Raw genomic sequence first — 22,068 nt, 5'->3', positions numbered from 1 at the left:
AGTTATGAAATCAGTCGGATGTGCTGTTTACTGTGAATCAACCATTTTTAGAATTAAATAGTAATGAACAGGCGAAGTAAACTTTATTATTTTAATTGCCCTCAGCTGTTTACTCTTACCAACAACGAGTCTTAGATTCCATCTGCATTACCACACAGGAATGCAGAAACGCGTTATGTGCTTACCTTCCGTCTAGGAGCATGTCTTAAGGGCATGGAAGCTTCAATCAATCAATCAATGAATACTGATCTGCATTTAGGGCAGTCGCCCAGGTGGCAGGTTCCCTATCTGTTGTTTTCCTAGCCTTTTCCTAAATGATTTCAAAGAAATTGGAAAGTTATTGAACGACTCCCTTGGTAAGTTATTCCAATCCCTAACTCCCCTTCCTATAAATGAATATCTGCCCCAGTTTGTCCTCTTGAATTGCTTGTGCAGAGTTCCAAGTATTACGGACTTTCGTAGCTCCTATGATTCTCGCACATATACTACGGCAATGCGGAAGCGGCACATATTATTGCGGATTTTACGAAATCGAAATGCTCTTTCTTAAATTCTCTATTTTTTCCACGAATATGAAAAAAACGTTTCATAAGTTGGAGACTCGGTGTTAGAAATCAGTTCGTGAAAAAATGACGAAAAAGCTACATTTGCACCTTAACAGGCGGCGTAACATCTTGTAAATTCCCAGCGTATGTTCTCGGTTTTTGTTTATGATTTAGTAATGAGTTGTTGTGTGTTACTCTAGTCACGTCCTATTTCGCGAACCATGGGCAACGGCTGAGTGGCCTAGTAAGTGGTCCTGAGAGTCGGGATACCAGTTGCTATGGAATGGGAGTGTGCATCTCGGACATATTCTGAGTCATGGCCCTCCTTGTGCTCAGGCAGCTAGGACTATACAATTCACCGGTGGTCCATAACCCGTTAGAGGAGAGATCCTCACGTGGACTATGTGCAAGTAGGGTAGCATCCTGCTTCATGAATTTACCGAGCTCAGAACATTTTAAGCAAGCCTCGGACCTATGGGAGTAATGGAGTCCCACTTCCATATGACAGGCGAGGGACTCCTTGGAAACAACTTGGCGAACGAAATGGAATTCGATGGGGAGCTATCAATATTAATGGGGCTTATGGAAGAAAGAAGGTAGAACTGGCTGAGTCAGCAAAGAGGATGCATCTGGATGTGCTAGGAGTATGTGATATTCGGGCAAAGGGAGATAACGAGGAAGAGATAGGAGATTATAAAGTGTACTTGACCGGTGTTAGAAAGGGAAGGGTAGAGTCTGGGGTAGGGCTCTTTATCAGGAATACCATTGCACGCAACATAGTTTCTGTTAGGCACGTAAATGAGCGAATGATGTGGGTAGATTTGTCAGTTGGAGGAATTAGGACAAGAATTGTGTCCGTGTATTCACCATGTGAGGGTGCAGATGAAGATGAAATGAAATATGAAATATCGTATGGCTTTTATTGCCGGGATATCCCAGGACGGGTTCTGCTCACCAGGTGCAGGTCTTTCTATTTGACTCCTGTAGGCGACCTGCGCGTCGTGATGAGAATGAAATGATTATTATTATTATTATTATCGTATGGCATTTACAAGCATAATCTGTAAAAATATACAATTAACATACACATTAAAATATAGAGGTAATTAAAGTAGAATGTCCAGCTTCGACAACCAGTCCACTGCACTTGGTGTCAATTCATGCAGAGTCCGTAAACCGTCCTTAAATGCTGACAGTGGACAGCTCTCAACAACATGAAGCAATGTCTGCTTCTCAGCACCACACTCACACGCAGCACTTACACAATATCCCCACTTTTTCATCATATAACGGCACCTGCCGTGGCCTGTTCTGAAACGGTTGAGTTTTGACCACTCATGTCGAGGAAGATCGAAACCTGGCACTTTCTTCGTTGGGTCTTTAATCAGAAAGGCGTTAGTGGGTGGACATTGTTCCCATCGCTGTCTCCATTCTGCTGTTACACTGAATTTTTCATAGGAGTGTAGATCAGTCCAGAGTGGATTCCTGGATTTTAACCTCATCACAGGTGGATCTCGTGTAAGGGATTGAACAAAAGTGGGTTCCTGTGTGCAAAGGTCTTCTTGAGCAACTGTACTTTTGCTGCTTTTCTCCTCAGATCTGGAGGAGCAATGTTTGCTAAAACAGGCAGCCACTGAGTAGGAGTCGACCTCACTGTACCAGTAACAACTCTCATGGGTTCATTGAGCTGTACGTCAATCTTGCTCGAATGTACGCTATTTTCCCACACAGGAGCGCAGTACTCACCAGCCGAGTATACTAGAGAAAGTGAAGCAGTGCGAAGAGTGTTTGCATCTGCACCCCAGTTGCTGCCCGCTAGTTTATGCAGTAGATTTACTCTTGTACTCAGCTTCTTTGACAGATTCGAGCAATGCTGTTTGAACGACAAGGACCGATCCAGTGTGACACACAGATATTTTGGGAAGAAGTTGTGGGAGACTTCTGTTCCGTTAAAAAGCACATGTAGCTTCCGATTAGCTTCCATGTTATGCAAGTGGAATGCTGTTACTTCCGTTTTACTAGGATTTGGTTGGAGTCTCCATTTGAGAAAATAGTCGCACATGGTAGCTAGGTCCTCTGTAAGTACATCCTCACAGTGTGCCAAATCCGTACTCTGAGTAATTAAAGCTAGATCATCTGCAAACTGTATCTTCTTTGAAGTTGTTCTTGGCAGGTCATGGATGTAAAGATTGAATAGAATGGGAGATAAAACTGACCCTTGGGGTAAACCATTATTTAGAGATCTCCACCTGCTTCTTTCACCATTCAGAAATACAGCAAGTCGACGGTTGGATAACATGTTGTTTAGTAAGCATGCTAGCTTCTGACAAGGGATGACCTGAACAAACTTGAGCAACAGTCCCTCTCTCCAGACCGTGTCATAGGCTGATGAAAGGTCGACAAAAGCTGCAGCAGTCTTCAGTCTTTTCTGGAATCCTGCTTCAATCTCTGTTGTCAGTGTTAACACCTGATCACAACAACTACGATTCTTTCTGAAACCCCCTTGCTCAACTGGGATGACTCTATTGCTTCCTGGATACGGTTAAGTATCATTCTTACAAGCATCTTGTAGATTACACTAAGGAGTGAAATTGGTCGATAATGTGAAGCATCAGTTCCTTCCTTTCCTGGTTTCAAGACTGCAATTACTTTGGCTTGTTTTAACAACTTAGGTAATTTACCAGTTCATAGAATTTCATTGAAGAAGTTGACTAGCCATTGTTTTGTACCAGGGCCTATGGCCTTCAGAAATTCCGGATAGATTTCATCCAGACCAGCAGCTTTATTTATCTTTATCTTGGATAGAGCCTTGTCCAGTTCTTCAGTACTGAAGTCACAGGAATACTCCGGATGGGATGTCAACTGTGATCTTCTCGTTCTTAGTTGCTTCTTAACACTCCTTGCGTGTACCTTGTCCATCTTCGCTCTAGAGATTTGTGTCAGTCTGGAGGCAATGGTGTTTAGGTTCATTGGCAAACTTCTGCGTTTCATTGTAGGGTCACTACCAAGTTTTCTTATGAGGTTCCAGGCTTTACGACTAGAGTGTGTGAAGTCTATCTCTGCTGTAGCTCTGTGCCACTTCTCTCTCCTAGATTTATTTAGAGCCCTTAGCAACTCATCAGCTGTTGTTTTATTAGGAGAGTTCTGATATTCGGTGTAGAGCTGATTACATTCTTCTGACCATCCTGGTATATACGTCTTGCGATATCCCCGGGGAATGAACTTCCTATCATTAGCTTTTATGGCGTTGACAAATCTATTGTAATTTTCAGGAACTGGTCGTATCCACTGTACAGTGTTGTCAAGTCCTTCTGCAGATTTATCCCACTTTGCTAGTCGAAAATTCTAACGAGGTTGTGGTACTGAAGACACAAGAGGGATCTCAGTGCCATAGTAAATAATAACTGGTCTGTGTTGACTTTGAGGAAAGGAACTGATGACCTTTCGTTGTACCATGTGATGATTCTCAGGAGTTGACTGTGACACTATGCACAGGTCAGGAGAATAATCCTTTAGCCACCTGCCAGAATGAAATGTGCCAGGATGTTTAGCATTGTAGACGAGTTGTAGGGAGTTTGCTTCAATCCAGTTATTTAGGTTGGACCCATTGTCATCTTCAAATTCGTATCCCCATGCTGGGCTATGACTATTGAAATCTCCGACGTACAAAACAGGGTGATCAAAAACTTTTAATGAACAGCTGGACCAACTGACTGCTGGTGGTTTATAGATATTCACAACAGTAATGCCTGAGATTTCCACTGCCGGGACAGAGATATCTGTTGAGTTGTCTTCATAAACAACTTTAAAATCAGTTAACTGGGATCTGATGTAAGTTGCGATCCCATAACGTTCATCATTGATTGCTCCAGCAAGATTGTAACCACCTATTTTTCCTCTTCTGTAGAGATCTTCACTGTCACTGGTATGTGTTTCCTGTAGTGCTATCAAATCCACGTTGTTCTCCAGAATAAGGCGAGACAGATACTGACTCTTTGGTGGTGATATGGATTCGATATTTAAGTGACAAATGCGGAGATTGTTACCAAGTCTGATCGACAAGTGTTCTGGTTGGTCCTGAAAAGGACTGTTAGTGGACATAGTACTTGCTATCATCTGCTTGTTGCTATGTAGATGAAGACAACACATACACCCAGCCCCCGGGCCATTGGAATCAACCAATTAAGGTTAAAATCCCCGACCCGGCCGGGAATCGAACCCGGGACCCTCTGAACCGAAGGCTAGTACGCTGACCGTTCAGCCAACGAGTCGGACATGAAGATGAAGTTGGCAATTTTATGAAGCATTGAGTGACATCGTGGTCAGGGTCAACAGCAAGGATAGAATAGTGCTAATGGGTGATTTCAATGCGAGAGTTGGGAATAGAACTGAAGGATACGAAAGGGTGATTGGTAAATTTGGGGAAGATATGGAAGCTAATGTTAATGGGAAGCGTTTGCTGGACTTTTGTGCTAGTATGGGTTTAGCTGTTACGAATACATTCTTCAATCATAAGGCTATTCACTGCTACACATGGGAGGCTAGAGGTACCAGATCCATAATAGACTATATCTTAAGCGACTTTGAATTCAGGAAATCTGTTAGGAATATAAGAGTTTTTGGCGGATTTTTCGATGATACAGACCACTATTTGATCTGTAGTGAACTAAGTATCTCTAGGCCTTGGGTAGAGAAAGTGAAATCTGTCTGCAAACGAATAAGGGTAGCAAATCTCCAGGACGAGGAAATTAGACAGAAGTACATGGATGTGATTAGTGAGAAGTTTCAAACAGTAGACAGTAAGCAGGTTCAGGATATAGAGAGAGAATTGGTGGCATACAGGGATGCTGTAGTAGAAACAGCAAGGGAATGCCTAGGAACAACAGTGTGTAAAGATGGGAAAGGCGAACATCTTGGTGGAATGATGAAGTGGGAGCAGCCTGTAAATGTAAAAGGAAGGCTTATCAGAAATGGCTCCAAACAAGGGCCGAGGCAGACAGGGATTTGTACGTAGATGAAAGAAACAGAGCGAAACAAATAGTTATTGAATCCAAAAAGAAGTCATGGGAAAATTTTGGTAATAACCGGGAAAGGCTAGGTCAAGCAGCAGGGAAACCTCTCTGGACAGTAATAAAGAATCTTAGGAAGGGAGGGAAAAAGGAAATGAACAGTGTTTTGAGTAATTCAGGTGAACTCGTAGTAGATCCCAGGGAATCACTGGAGAGGTGGAGGGAGTGAAATTACGCTTGAGGAAGTGGAAAGGATGGTAAATAAACTCCATTATCATAAGACAGCAGGAATGTATGAAATTAGACCTGAAATGGTGAAGTATAGTGGGAAGACAGGGATCAAATGGCCTCATAGAGTAGTAAAATTAGCGTGGAGTGTTGGTAAGGTACCTTCAGATTGGACAAAAGCAGTAATTGCACCTATCTATAAGCAAGGGAACAGGAAGATTGCAACAGCTATCGAGGTATTTCATTGATTAGTATACGAGGCAAAGTATTCACAGGCATCTTGGAAGGGCGGGTGCGATCAGTCGTTGAAGGAAGTTGGATGAAAACTAGTGTGGTTTCAGACCACAGAGAGGCTGTCAGGATCAGATTTTCAGTATGCGCCAGGTAATTGAAAAATCCTACGAGAGAAGTAGACAGTTGTGTTTATGTTTCGTAGATCTAGAGAAAGCATATGACAAAGTACCGAGGGAAAAGATGTTCACTATACTGGGGGACTATGGAATTAAAGGTAGATTATTAAAATCAATCAAAGGCATTTACGTTGACAATTGGGCTTCAGTGAGAATTGATGGTAGAATGAGTTCTTTTTTCAGGGTACTTACAGGGGTTAGACAAGGCTGTAATCTTTCACCTTTGCTGTTCGTAGTTTACATGGATCATCTGCTGAAAAGGTATAAAATGGCAGGGAGGGATTCAGTTAGGTGGAAATGTAGTAAGCAGTTTGACCTATGCTGACGACTTGGTCTTAATGGCAGATTGTGCCGAAAGCCTGCAGTCTAATATCTTGGAACTTGAAAATAGGTGCAATGAGTATGGTATGAAAATTAGCCTCTCGAAGACTAAACTGATGTCAGTAGGTAAGAAATTCAACAGAATTGAATGTCAGATTGGTGATACAAAGCTAGAACACGTCGATAATTTCAAGTATTTAGGTTGTGTGTTCTCCCAGGATGGTAATATAGTAAGTGAGATTGAATCAAGGTGTAGTAAAGCTAATGCAGTGAGGTCGCAGTTGCGATCAACAGTATTCTGTAAGAAGGAAGTCAGCTCCCAGACGAAACTATCTTTACATCGTCTGTTTTCAGACCAACTCTGCTTTACGGGAACGAAAGCTAGGTGGACTCAGGATATCTTATTCATAAGTTAGAAGTAACAGACATGAAAGTAGTAAGAATGATTGCTGGTACAAACAGGTGGGAACAATGGCAGGAGGGTACTCGGAACGAGGGGGAAAAAGAATAATTTTGGAATGAACTCGATGGATGAAGCTGTACGCATAAACCGGCTTCGGTGGTGGGGTCATGTGAGGCGAATGGAGGAGGATAGGTTACCTAGGATAATAATGGACTCTGCTGTGGAGAGTAAGAGAAGTAGAGGGAGACCAAGACGACGATGGTTAGACTCGGTTTCTAACGATTTAAAGATAAGAGGTATAGAACTAAACGTGGCCTTAACACTAGTTTAAAATCGAGGATTGTGGCGACGTTTAGTAAATTCTCAGAGGCTTGCAGACTGAACGCTGAAAGACATAACAGTCTATAATGATAATGTATGTAATGTAATGTATGTTGCCTGCGCTGATTATTACTTCCGTTGGATGCTTTTGTTGCAGATTTATGGTGTGTAGCACAGGCATTTATTTTGGTAAAGTTAAGAACAACATGAACTAAAATAATAAGAATTTGTGTAATCGTAAGAACAATGTAGAGCCGAGTGATCGTGGGGAAAGCCTATCTGCAGCGAATCAGTATTATCGTAAGCAGTACACAGAAGGGTTTTAATGTCTAGGCCCATCGAAAATTTCACTGAAACACGTGTCTGTGGAACATGCAAATGCGATTTTTTCAATTAAACATGTAGATTGCGGTTACTGTCCACACTTTGGGAAATTAAACAAAATCATCAAGAGTATGGATGCATCGAAGGGCAGTGCAATATTTTCTAGTCTTTTTTACGACAAAAAGTGACAGTAATAATGTTATAGGGAGTGAATGTTTTTTTTTCACACGTTTTTGTTTAACGCACTAGAGTATGCCACTATAGACCTTTGAAGGTTGACGTCTCTGGTTGTGTATTATCAGGCAGGGCGCGGCATACACTCCCCTTTCGTCGGTGTTATAAATCTGACTTAGGGCCGGTTCTACCACCTACTGGTAAAGTAGCGCGTAATTTGCCCTCCGCGTAAAAGGATGTTTCCGTCCGACCACTCCCAGGTAGCGCTATCGGCAGCATAAATCGTCGTTACCCGGCGCGTAATTTCTCGGCCACTTCGAGGGCCCGATAAGACTTTACCTGCCGGGCAAGTTCTGAGAGCTGAACATTATTAGCTGTATTTCTAGTAATATGCAACTCAAATTAGCTTAGTATACTGAAAAAAAGCAGTATACTGGAACAGTGATCGATATGCATTGCAGGATTTTGAACATTAATGCTTCCCTTTAGTTGCAACGGTCACACCAGCCTCTCGCATCGGTAGCGCAGGGAACACATTTTATACGTCAAGCTTTCGTAAAGAAACTCTAAAAGGATGTAAAATCAAAATCTATTTGGAAATCATTTCAAATGGGCTTTAATTTTCTACTTTTTCAGTTTTCGGACACGAGATATATATTACTGTATGTATCGTACCTAACCCAAGCGTCTTCGTAGCGTAATGGTGAACACGTTCGCTTCGTAATACGAAGTGTGCAGGGTCGAGTCTTTATTATGACGAATCTTTTTTATTTCCATTATTAGCGTTGTGTTAATCTGTATGCCTCTTTTCATACGTTCTTATCACAATATTATGTCTACTAGGAAAATTGCTTTATATGTATGCTACCTATAGCAAGTGATGTTATGATTAATAGCACATAGGACTGTCGCCCAGGTAGCAGATTCCCTATTAGTTGTTTACATAGTCTTCTTGTAGATTATTTCCAAGAAATTGGAAACTATTCCATTCCCGAATTCCTCTTCCTATGAATGGATATTTATCCCGATTAGTTCTTTACATTTACAGTACCTTCCAACTTTATCTTCATAAAGTTAAACATTAGAATGAAATACTTTATCAATAAATGGAAGCAGGTTGAACTAAACGAGGTCACAGAACTATTTGCAAATAGAGCATCGTGGAGATACTTAATCAATTTACAGAAGCCTGCAGATAGAATGCTCAAAGGCAATAAGTCCGTAAAGAAGATGTGTGTGTACATAGGCCTACGTATATGGAAGCGCGTGAAAGAGAGTTAAGAACAACGGCAGGGATCGAAAATAGCCTCCTTTTTGAAATGTAAATTAGAAATACGGTGAAAACCTGCGTACCTTCTATTATGGAGCGAGCGACTTGACCAATCTACTACGAGAATACTTTTCAAAAGACTGCCTTACATGACAGGTTATAACGGGCGTAAGAAAATGTAATCTCAAGATTTTAATCCCGATTAGGTATTGATATTGAAGATCATAGATTAAAATCACGAAAGCTTGACATAAATCGTTGCCCATACCTCTTAAAACTCCCCTTATTAGGCTTTTTTGTGATAATAAGCAAACGCAAGCACAGGGAAATAAGACAATCGAAATGAGTTTCATGCATCTGACGACAGATAGCACCACACTCGAAAGCGAGAAATCGCTGAAAATCAGTCTAGCCAACTTCGTATATCGGTGTCTAGCTCCTGGTAGCTACCTAGCGCTTGCGCGGAGGTGGTTGGACGCAAGCCAAAGTACCAGCCGATTTACACCTCCAGGTAGTTTACCTCCCGGGCAGCTGCCAGCCACTTTACCAGCAGATGGTAGAACCGGCCCTTAAGCGAAACCCTTTTTCTTTTACGAGAGCATGAAGTTTTTTCCTGAGTGGCTCTGCAGCACTTGCATCTGCATTTAGACACTCCCCACACATTTTTCTGTTCACTATGTTGTGGCGTTTGCGAAATCTAAACAGCCACCCGACACTAGCTTTGTAGGTCTATTTACACCAAGGTCTTTAGCCAGGCGTTCGGCTGCAACGTGAATTTCGACACTGCTATCCGACTTGCACGAGATTGTTCGTACCTTACACTGTCCTACAGGTCATTACATGTTAAGAAAAGAGTATTGTTCTTATGACAGCAGGCTTGCTATATCGAACAACTCTGCTAAATATCATCACCGGTAAACGGTGGCACGTACAAATGTGAAACACAGTATTTAAGTTCAAGATAAAAGGGGTAAGAAACTAAGCTGAAAGTTATGTTTATGAACTCAAGGGGACAGGGGGTTTATAGGGGCGTACATACATACGTACATAGGCTACGTAGTACGTGAAACTCAGTTTTTAAGTTCGAATTAATAGGGGGAAGAAAATAAGCGGGCAGTTAAGCACAGTTTACTTTTGTTTCTTCTTCGGCCTTATCCATAAAGTAAATAAATCACTTTATTAATGTTAAAGAAAGAAAAGGCACTCGTCGGCTGATTAATCACATAACACTTGCTCAACTCAAGACAAGTGTGCACTGATGTGAAGGTTACGAAACATACCCAACACAAAATAGACGACTTCTCTACAACAATATTATAAGCTGCCAGGATTCACGGAGTAACGGATTACGCGTTACACGTACCTGAGTGACACAGAGGGAAAATGAAGAAAGGCAGCAAAGTGATGGCTGTTCCCGCCATTGTGCTTCCTCCCTGCGAATGTATTCATAAAATAGAAAAGCTTCAGTAGTCATTTTAATAGCGCACGGGCAAAAAAGGCCTCATCCTTTCTTCTTTCTTTCATAATACAATATAAAGTACTTTCGTTTTAATATTCCTTAATCTCGAGGAATTTTGGGTGTCTAATGAGGGGGTTTGTTCGCTCCTTGTAGGTCCATAAGAGCAATACTCATTTCTTAACGTGGAATGCTCTATAGTTTGCGTCCGCTAGCAGCCGCGTTAGTTTGATTCGACACGTTTCTTTGTTCGCATTACACTTCAACGCTGATTATTAAAGTTCACTTCTTTTCTTTCTTGTTAATAAAAATTAGCAAGTACAGGTTTATGAGGTCGCTGATTCTCAATTTTGAGGTTTTGAAAAACAAAATAGCGGAGCCAATATAGCGGTCATATAATTTTAAAATGATGTCATATTAATAAAAATATATAGGTAGGCCTAAGGGTTTCTAAGGTCGCTGTTTCTAAAGATGGACGTCCTCTGATTTGTATATTTGTACATGGGCGTCCTGTGATTTGTGGACTTGTAGATGGTTCATTAGAAACCTCGGTAAAATTAACGTCACCGTCATGCCACAATCCGTTCGTTGTCAAGAATCTGTCGTGCATTCTGTTGCATTCTTGAAATTTCGTTCTGAATTTGTTCAATAACTTTTTTAACTCAGCTTTGGATTTGTCGCTCAGAGTAAAAGTTGTTTGTTGATATTGGACAAATGATTCTCGATCAGTTGTAACAGAACATTGTTTTCGGCGTTAACCTGTTCTTTAATAAGAAGAAATATACCCCTTCTACTGAGAGACTTTTTCCACTCTTTTGTTACGACTTTGTAGGGGAAAAAAGCCATTCATCAATGTTTAACCTATTTGGATTGGTAACATATAGTATAAATTGTTCAATTCGGGAGTGAGTGGGTTCGAACCCCACTGTCAGCAGCCCTGAAAATGGTTTTCCGTGGTTTCCCATTTTTACACCAGACAAATGGGCCTGTACCTTAATTAAGGCCACGGCTGCTTCCTTCCAATTTCTAGGCCTTTCCTGCCCCATCGTCGCCATAAGACCTATCTGTGTCGGCGCGACGTAAAGCAACTAGCAAACAAAATTGTTCAATTAATTAATTTATAAATTAATGGCTGGGTTGTGTGGCTCAGGCGGTTGAGGTGCTGACCTTCTGACCCCAATATGGCAGGTTTGATCCTGGCTCAGTCTGGTGGTATTTGAAGGTGCTCATATACGTCAGCCTCGTGTCGGTAGATTTACTGGCACGTAAAGGAACTCCTGCGGGACTAAATTCCGGCACCTCGGCGTCTCCGAAAACCGTAAAAGTAGTTACTGTAGTAGGACGTAAAGCAAATAACATTATTATTAATTAATGTGTATTTACTTATTTAAAGAATTATTAAAAAAAATTCAAAAATAAATTTTGTTACTTAAAATTAAAAATATAATAATAATATTTCATGCATATAGTGATAATCTAAACAAAGACTAAACACAGTGTAATATCTCGAACAAGGTAAAATACAGTGTTACCAAAGAAAAATTCTTTAAAAGAGGGGCAAGAATGGGCACCTGTTTTTGTGTGTGTAATTTATTTTTAAAAATGTATAAATTTGGGACTATTATATTTATGGCGGGATCTTGTGGGACATTTAATTTATACGGTATGTAACTTTGATTATCGACAATGTTTAGGCCATTTTCATTGTTTAAATAATGTAATAACAGTTGCATTTAATGATGTTTTGTTTACTAACTACAAATAGGCCTATACTTATGTTCAATAGTTCCTTCCGTGATAAAATCAGTCGTAATAACGTACGGGTACAATCAATAAACGCTGTCGAACGTAAAGCTAAATGCAGCCTTCTCACATGCTACAGTCGAACCGACTCTTTGCGTGAGGTTATGAAATAGGCCAGGTTTTCGGCATTTGGAACCACTGTGCGTCTGATTGAATCGCGGATGCGCTGATGTATCCCTGGAATATTGCGTATGCGTGTATCATTGTTAACGGAGGGCATTTTGATTACCTCAAAGAACGAATTTGATTTGATATGTATGCTGGCACGTTCTGTTCGTGTGTGTTTCCCGTGTTTAATGTACTATTAGCTGATGTACCCGTGCTTCGCTACGGAATTCTCAGAAAGACTGCCTTTATGGTTTTCCCAATTGAAGTAAACATAGGTCATTACAGAAACGTCAGTAGGAATGTAGCGATTAAAATCGATGATGCTTGTTGTTTAAAGGGGCCTAACATCGAAGGTCATCGGCCCGCGATTAAAATCAGTGTTATCGTATAAAATATTTTTTAACGAACAGTAGCCTACTGCGGTGCCGATCTAACAGTCCAAAGTTCCAGTGCTAGAATGAACAGGCCGCAGACAACCGCGAACACTTCTCTCCCATTATTCTGTTAAATTTGCACACTGCTCATACCAATCAGTGTTTCAGAGTAGGGATTGATTAGCTGGAATGCGTCGATGAACCAGTGTGTTACGTACCTGTAGTATCAGAAAATTTATGAACCTGAGGAATGGCATGCTAAAGAAGAGAGAGATGTAACTTCCCGGCTACTTCCCGCCAATATTTAGGGAGGCTGTTATACTCAGTACGCAGCAGTAATCGGAGATTAGTGGCAGCAGAAGACACAAAGCACATCACAAGAAACAATGGCCAATGTAATGTTGTTGTTGATCAGTTTTATGAGCTTGCTATATTGCAGGCCTTCACAATTAGTTTTTATCCGACTCTTTGATATTAGGGCATCTTATAGAATTATTTATAGCGTAGACTGTAGTTCCTTATTCCGAGACTTTACATATTCCCATGTCCATATAACACATTTTATTCTGTTACGTGTGAGGAATGTGACCAGAATATTTAGCCATACCTTGTTGTTATATTCTGTGTATTGCATAACTTTTGAAGTTTTGTTCATGACAAGCTAACCATAAATAGTGAATAAGTATTTTTTTTGCTATTTGAACTCTTTTCTGTATCCCATTTTTCTGTTTCCATCTGAACATTGGCAATTATAGCTAGATGCTATCTCTGCAGGGTGAAACATTTGTTTTTACCCGACTTTTGTATTTGTATGGTTGAAGAACTGAAGCAGCGTTTCCGCGCTGTACTGACCTTTTCTAGTTATTGCTGTATTATTGTGCCTATCCATCAAGGGGATACGACGGAGAGGAAGCTAGCGAACGCTAAACAAAAGCACACTCATCGCAATTTTGTCGGAAGTGTGGCATGTGTAGGGAAAAAAGAGAGAAATATCTTGTTGCGGATTTGTACTTGGTTTTGCTCTTTTACTTGTCACGACCGAGCAAACGAATTGTAGAGAGAACTCTTGACAAATTGACAAAAGCTGCCACGTCTAATGGGTTGGGAGGGGAAGAGGAAACCTGCAAGGACTTGTGATGGGTGGATAGCGTGAGTGTACTTTCTATACTGATTGACCTGCATTTTGTAAACCGTTTCCAGATCATCCACTCAATTTTTATAACACGTGTTGACAAGAAAGGATGTGCCTTGCAGATGTTGGTTATAATATAGAAGTAGTTTAAAGATTTATCTGTAAACAATGTTTTATGTACTAATTTTAGCAGAGTTAACGACACTGCCTCACAAAGCCCATTTTAATTCGCCCGCGAAGCGATCTGATTGGCTGTGTATGTTGGGTATTCAGCCCGAAGGCTGCTTTGATCCTCCACAGTTCCACTGAAAGCTATCAACAGATAGCCTAGGCGTCACTGAAGAGGCGTACTAGGGAAATGAGGAGTGAGGTAGTTTCCCGTTGCTTTCCTCACCGAGCCAATAGTTGCTACTGCATATCAGCCTGCCAAGCCCACTGAAATGCATGCACTAACCGACCCTGTGAGGCAATATTTTCACACCATTCATAACAGGAACTGGCTGCATAAGGAATGTTATTACTAGCATCGCTCATACCTCTGTCACTTTCATATTGTCAAAGCCAAGGATGAGACTGAGACAGGTCAATGAAAGTAACAAATTGCTCTAGCCCATACCAGAAGACATAGTGCAGTGTAAACACTACATCTCGCCAGCAGGGGCCTGATTGGCTAACTTCAGTAAATGGTAACATGACAGCGGCGTGAGATATCGAATTGATTTTTTCAAATTATATTTCAGTACGACCAACCGTCTAACGTTCATATACCCGGCTCACTTTGTTTACGACCTATTTATGAAATAGGTGCTTGCTTTGCGTAGGCTTGTATTAATGGAAACTCACCGAGAGGTGTATTTGTGCGGTGCAGAAAGTACCCTTACAGAACTTGCGCGCTGTTCACGAATCTGATCGGATGCGGCCTGTTTCAGAGGAAATTCAAGAAGCATTTAGTAAGAAATCCTTACACATTTCTGTTTTTTTAGTACTCTCGTGCATTAGTCTGCAATATTTGCTTCATTTACATTTTGGAGGTCGTGTGCTTCTATTGCGGCATAGGGAGAGGTAAGCTGGAAAATGTGAGCGAATCTGAATATTTAGCGTCGGTTTATTAAACGGAGTGAGCTCAGTACGAAAATCGAAGAGATCACTCTTACTTTGCAAGGTGGGAGGTGTTGGTAATTCATTAAAGGACGCTTGAGAGGTTGCCTTCTTACGTGGAGGGTCAAAACTCTTGCTGCTGATAAGCCCGTATTTGTGCAACGCTGAGCTTCATGTAAAATTCAGGACATTTAACGAAGATGGGGAGACCACTTCACTCCAGGTGCTCTCGGGAAAAGCGGGAACAAACGTTACTTTGTTGTGTAAGTACTCGATCAGCCTTGGCAGGTTATTGGAAATAGATTTCGCCAAAAAGCTTCCTTCATCCTCATGACTGTTAGGAGGGATATCTGAGATGGGCACTTAACAGCTATCACTGCCGTACAATAAAATAGGAATTATTGTCATATGCAAAGTAACACATAATTTAAAATTCAGATAAACTTTTCTATGGTATATAAATTTATAGGGCTATCTGTTACGTTCTTCAGCCTGTCGAAACCGATTTTTATAAATAAATTTAGAAACTACCTGAAGAGGAAAACAGTATTACAGTATACCCGAAAAAGAGACAACTGATTTAAAAATAGAATGGCGTGTTTCGTTCTTGAACGAACACCATCAGAATCTACCAAATCACACCCGAACATATTTAGAAATATATATAAACATTTATGCTTAAATTATTTTTTAATGCTGAGAACATTTCGTAGTAGACAAATTAAGAGCTCCTCATACTCCGAGAACCATAAAATTAAGCAATTTCCTCAATTGTGCCGAAAGTTGAAGGTCCAAAGGGCCCAGAAAGGGTTTCAAATTGTGAGTCTTGGATAACTATCAAACTTTTAAAAAATCCGAAAATCACTTCCGGCCTAAATGCAGTTCCGAAAAAACAGCCTAAAATCGCTTGTTCCTTTACCCGCTTTCTTTTTGTTTCAAAGGGGCCGATGACCTTCGATGTTAAGTCCCTAGCTAAATTAACTTATTTACATAATTCTTTCTGTAATGTGTTCCTTGGTTCAATACCCTGAGGCTATTTTTTAGTTTTTTAAAGATGTCCGCACCGAATGTAGTTGTAAGGTCTTAAGTGAAACTCTGCATGCCTCACATCAGCGCTCGTAGTGGTGCTTAAGTGAAGCAATGCATTGACTCACATTAGCGCTCGTAGTGGTAGAAAAAGGCAAACTGCTAATCTGATCACAGCCGACTGGATCCCTCGCTGCGCTCCAGCTCAGCTAGCTAGAGCGACGCATTAAGTCGGCTGTGATCTAATCGACCGGATAAATTGATTAAGAAAAGGATTGTAATTTTTAGGAAAAAAATGAAATGGCGTGTGGCTTTTAGTGTCGGGAGTGACCGAGGACAAGTTCGGCTCGCCAGATGCAGGTCTTTCGATTTGATGCCCGTAGGCGACCTGCCGTGTAGTGATGAGAATGAAATGATGATGAAGTCGACACACACACTCAGTTCTCGTGCCAGTGAAATTAACCAATTATGGTTAAATTTTCCTACCCTGCCGGGAATAGAACCCTTGTTACCAAAGACCAGCACGCCGGACTATTTTTTAGGAATAAATAAAGAATATATTCTCATACTTTTTAATATTTCTTTAAGCTAAAATTCGTAGCTCATATCCCTAGGAGTTTTCAACATTGAGTTGCTGGACTGAACGGCTAGAACCGTGAATTTTTATTCATAAATTATTTTCGATTGACTGAATAACCTAACAGTTAGAAATTAACTTGGTCGCAACTGAAAAGATGGTTTCAAATATCACCAACAAAATTAAACTTTTTCCTTTGTGAAAATGAATATGTCTTTCAGTAAATGAAACTCAAATATTGATAACGAACTATTTATTTGCATCGACTTCCATCGGCTCCGTGTATATTCAGATTATTGTCTTCATATGACCCCACCCCCTCCCCGCGTCTCTCTCTCTCTCTCTCTCTCTGAGAATGATCTCCTGTGGGTGGGGGTGGTAGAATAACACCCGCGGTATCCTCTGCTGTCGTAAAACCAAAATGAACCCCAGAGGCTCCGAACTTGGAAGCGTGGGTTGGCGACCACGTTGCCTACAGCTGAGTCCCCGCATTGCTTCCGCTTACTTGTGCCAGCCTCCTCACTTTCATCTACCCCATCCGACCTTCCTTGTTCAACTCTTGTTCTTTTCCGGCCCCGTCGCTGTTAGAGCATTCGAGGTCTATGGAGTCTATCATTTTCACGCTCTTCGTGGCCCTTGTCTTTCTTTAGCTGATATCTTCATTTTGGAAGCGTCGGATCCCTTCCATTTTTGTCTCTGACTAGTGTTACATAGAGGATTATTGCCTAGTTGTAAATCCTCTTTAAATAATCACCACCAACCACCACCTCTTCGAGAATGTCGCGAGATCTCAGTAGCTACTGCTACGCACAAACTTCTGAAAATGAAGACTCCATTCTACCTTTATAATTAATTTAAAACCGGGCGAGTTGGCCGTGCGCGTAGAGGCGCGCGGCTGTGAGCTTGCATCCGGGAGATAGTAGGTTCGAATCCCACTATCGGCAGCCCTGAAGATGGTTTTCCTTGGTTTCCCATTTTCACACCAGGCAAATGTACCGTAATTAAGGCCACGGCCGCTTCCTTCTAACTCCTAGGCCTTTCCTATCCCATCGTCGCCATAAGACCTATCTGTGTCGGTGCGACGTAAAGCCCCTAGCAAAAAAAATAAAAAATAAAAAAATAAATAAAGTTACGGGGTCAGTACATAATAGGTTGCAAAGACTGCTATTCAAATTCCTATCCATTATACATACCATTAAATTTAATAAATATTTAGTTTGCAGGACATCACGTATCTTTAATGCCTTTTATCTTCACCGTTTTACAAAACTGTTCTCAACTAAAACAGTCCTTGACATCTTTCTTCTTGGAGGAGTTCGCAAAGTGCTGAGAATACGCAGTCTCGTGTCTATCAGTCAAAAGCTGTGTATTTCTTAGATAATTGTTTTAATCACTGCTATATTCGTGTAATCCAAAAAACAAATTAATAATGCTTTAGTTCCAAACTTAGTATATAATGTATGTTTTAATTTTACTTGATTTAGTATCTGTACAAGCATAATCCTAATTTAAATCTAACCGAGCGAGTTGACCGTGTGGTTAGGGTCGCGTATATGAGAGCTTGCATTCGGGAGATAGTGGATTCGAATCCCACCGTCGGCAGTCCTGAAAATGATTCCGTAGTTTCCCGTTTTCACGCAAGGCAAATTCTGGGAGTGTACCTGAACGAAGGCCACAGCCGCTACCTTCCCAATCCTAGCTCTTTCCCATTCTTGCATCACCGACAACTTCGACTTGTTGGTGCAACGTTAAACAATTAGCCAAAGAAAAAAGAAAACTACCAAATTTAATGTTTGTGTGTTCTTAAACCTGTACCTTATTACATGAAGGCGTTTACATAGAGGGGCTTTTCAGCTTCTGTGGCATGTTCAATTGATCTTTCTCTCTCTCTCAGACAGTACTTCCACGAACGTTTTTAAAGTTGCCTTTCATAATAATTGAAATTGTTTATTGATGTAATTTGGATGTCGTCGTGTTAATTTGCTAACCTCGCTGCTACCCCTGTGGCCAGGGGGTTAGCGCCGTAGCTTCCTGTCTTAATGGCCCAGATCCGATTGCCGGTTCTGCAGCGTAGCTTGTAAATCCCGGTATTAGTGCGGTGGCGCAGTGCATTCGGCCCGCGTAGGTCGATCATGGAAGTGGTTTCCTCGTGTCAACATTGGACTTAACGTTACATGTCACTTAATGTCCAGTCCTAGTCCCAAGTAATTATTCACACACATATCTGTAAAAGAACTGTTCGACTCACTGGCTGAATGGTCAGCGTTAAGACCTTTGAGTCAGAGGGTCCCGGGTTCGAATCCCGGCCGGGTCGGGGATTTTAATCGCGTGCGATTAATTCTTCTGGCTCGGGGACTGGGTATTTCTGTTTTTCCCATCACTGTCATCTTTGTATTCAGGCAATATAGTATACTACCAACCACCACAGAAACACGCAATATTGATTACATCCCTCCATATAGGGTTGGTGTCAGGAAGGGCATCCGGCTGTAAAGGTGGTGGTGATTATTGTTTTAACACTAATCAGAGGGGAAAAATGGAAGGGATCCGACACTTCGAAAAATGAAGATATCGGCCAAAAGAAGACACGAAGGGCGTGAAAATGAAGGACTCCCTAGCCCTCGCAAACCTAATAGCATCGGGGTCGGAAAAGAACAAGAGTTGACCAAGGGAGGTCGGATAGGATAGATGAGAGTGAGGAGCCTGGCACAAGTAAGTGGAAGCAATGCCAGGACTCAGCTGAGGGCCCCGTGGTCGCTAACCCACGCTCCGAAGTTCAGAGCCTCTGAGGCCCCTTTTAGTCGCCTCTTACGACAGGCAGGGGGGTACCGTGGGTGTTATTCTACTGCCCCCACCCACAGGGGAATTTCATTCTTGCTTTCTCTGTATTGTTCGATTATTGGCACCTTTACAGCATAGACTAGCAGTCGAGGAAACTTGGCTCAAGAGTGAATCTACTCCGCAAGATTGCCAGAAGCAGCTGGGGTGCAGACGCTAATACTCTACGTTCTGCTTCACTCGCTCTTGTGTATTCTGCTGGTGAATATTGTGCCCCTGTATGGGAAAGCAGTGCTTATACCACTAAGATTGATGTGCAACTCAATGGGACCATGAGGGTTATCACCGGTACTGTTAGATCTACTCCCACACAGTGGCTACCAGTCCTAGCTAATATTGCTCCACAAGATCTAAGGAGGAAAGCAGCTAAGGTAAGCTTGCTCAAGAAGATCACCTCTCATAAGAACTCTCCGTTGTATGATGCCCTGCAAGATCCACCAACAACACGTTTGAAATCACGCAAGTCACCTTGGGTTGATTTAGAAGGTATCAATTCTTTCAACATACCTACAAGTGGCAACAACGTTGAAACATCCACCCAACAATGTTCACCTAGTTGAAGATCCTACAAAGAAAGTAGAGGGATTCCAACTACCACGTCAAACCTGGTCGAAGCTGAACCGCATTAGAACGGGTCAAGGAAGGTGTAGTTACTAGCGCTCTGAAGAGGAGGCAGTCCTCCTGTTGATTGAATCGGATAATACGATTACAGTGCTCCTCCGGTGATCTCCGGTACTACCGACGGAGGCAAAACAGTTACGGAGCTCCGGAGGTTAACCGGAGGGCCGCCTCCTATTCGCAGCAGTAGCTCCGAGTGTAAGGACGTAGTGGGCTGTAATTTCAAACTTACGTCCATGAATGTAAGCGCCCTATACAAATCGTTACCTACATCCACGAAAATTGATCTATATCGCCGATATTCCATACAATACCCCTTAACAAAGAACGTATAGTCATTCAGAATAATTAATGCGTCCTCTCATTTGTTATCAAGAAAATGTAATTATATCGACATATAATACATATCCCATATACCTGTAGGTATAAACCCTGTAGATACAACAAACGATATATCTAAATAGGTTCCGCTGTGCAGGCCCTATCTGTGCAGAACTTACACAGTACACTTCGTTAATTATTATTATTGTCATTATTATGGAAATATTCCCATTATATTGGCGCTAGAATACAGTAGTTTCAAGTTAAATTTGAATTCGCTTTTAATATCTGGACATATGTTTAATAAAAAAAATTTAAAAAACGCGAAAGACGTGCAGAAGTATGGGATGATTATTTAGGAGCGAACGGAGGAGTTCAAGCGGTTGAAGTCTGCAAGTGCTGTGCTGTAAAACATGGCACAAATAATTCGTAAGCTCCGGCCCCGCAGTGTAGGTGGCAACGCGTCCGCTTATCACCCGGCAGCCCCGGTTTCGATTCCCTGCCGGGCTAGGGTTTTTTATTGTAAATTATTAATATCCTTGGCTTGGGGACTGGGTATTTGTGTCATCCTTAACGTTCCTTTCCTCACATTCAACACTTTACACTTCCGCCATTTACATAATACACGCAGGTTTCCTCACATATGGTGCAAGTAGGGGCAAGTAGGTCGACGCCCCGAACAAATAGCATTTTTAAAAAAGTTAAAGGAGGAGCGTAGTTTCGCGAAGTAATAGCGACAAGTTATAAATTCCTGTGAAAATGGTCGTTCATTCCTCCCGTATGAAGTTCACACTACGCGTTTGTCATTCAATGTTTGTACGTACGAATGCTATCTGTAATATCGTCCAATAATATAATAAAGGTATAAACTGAGGGTCCTAGTTTCTCACGATAATAGTGACAAGTTATAAATTCCCGTTAAAATGCTCGTTCATTTCTCCGGTACCAAGTTCACACTACGCGCTTGACATTCAATCGGAGTTTCTGATACATAATTACGTTTGTACGTAAGAATGCTATAGGTAATATCGCCAAATAATTAAGGTATTAACTGAGGGGCCTAGTTTCGCACAATAGTAGCGACAAGTTATAAGTTCCTGAGAAAATGCTCGTTCATTTCTCCCGTACCAAGTTTAAACTACGCGCTTGTAATTCAATCGGAGGTTATGTTACATAATTATTATGTTTGTACGTAAGAATGCTGTCTGTAATATCGCCAAATAACTAAAGTATTAACAGAGGGGCGTAGTTTCTCACATTAATGGCGACAAGGTATAAATTCTTGTACAAATGTTCGTTCATTTCTTCCGTACCAAGTTTAAACTACGCGCTTGTAATTCAATCGGAGGTTCTCCGGAGGCACCGATTGAATACGCCCGGAGCCTCCGCTCCGTAAACAACCGCTCCGTTAACAGCGCTAGTAGTTACACCTTAAAGAAATGGGGTTTCCGTACATCTGCTGCCTGTGACTGTGGAGTGGAGGACCAAACCATACAACACATTGTTCAAGAGTGCCCACTTCGTGCATTTGACGGTGGTCTGAAGACTCTACACCAAGTGACACCATGTGCTCTGGAATGGTTGTCAAATTTGGATATTTCCATTTGATTATTTGTAAACTTTTATGTACTTGTACAACCATACTATATATATAGCAGTCGTGTTGCGCACGCATGATAAATTTCCTTGGGCCGGGCTGAGCGGCTCAGACG

Source organism: Anabrus simplex, chromosome 1 (assembly GCF_040414725.1).
Source record: "Anabrus simplex isolate iqAnaSimp1 chromosome 1, ASM4041472v1, whole genome shotgun sequence".
NCBI classification, from domain to species: domain Eukaryota; kingdom Metazoa; phylum Arthropoda; class Insecta; order Orthoptera; family Tettigoniidae; genus Anabrus; species Anabrus simplex.
This window is presented reverse-complemented; position numbering follows the sequence as displayed.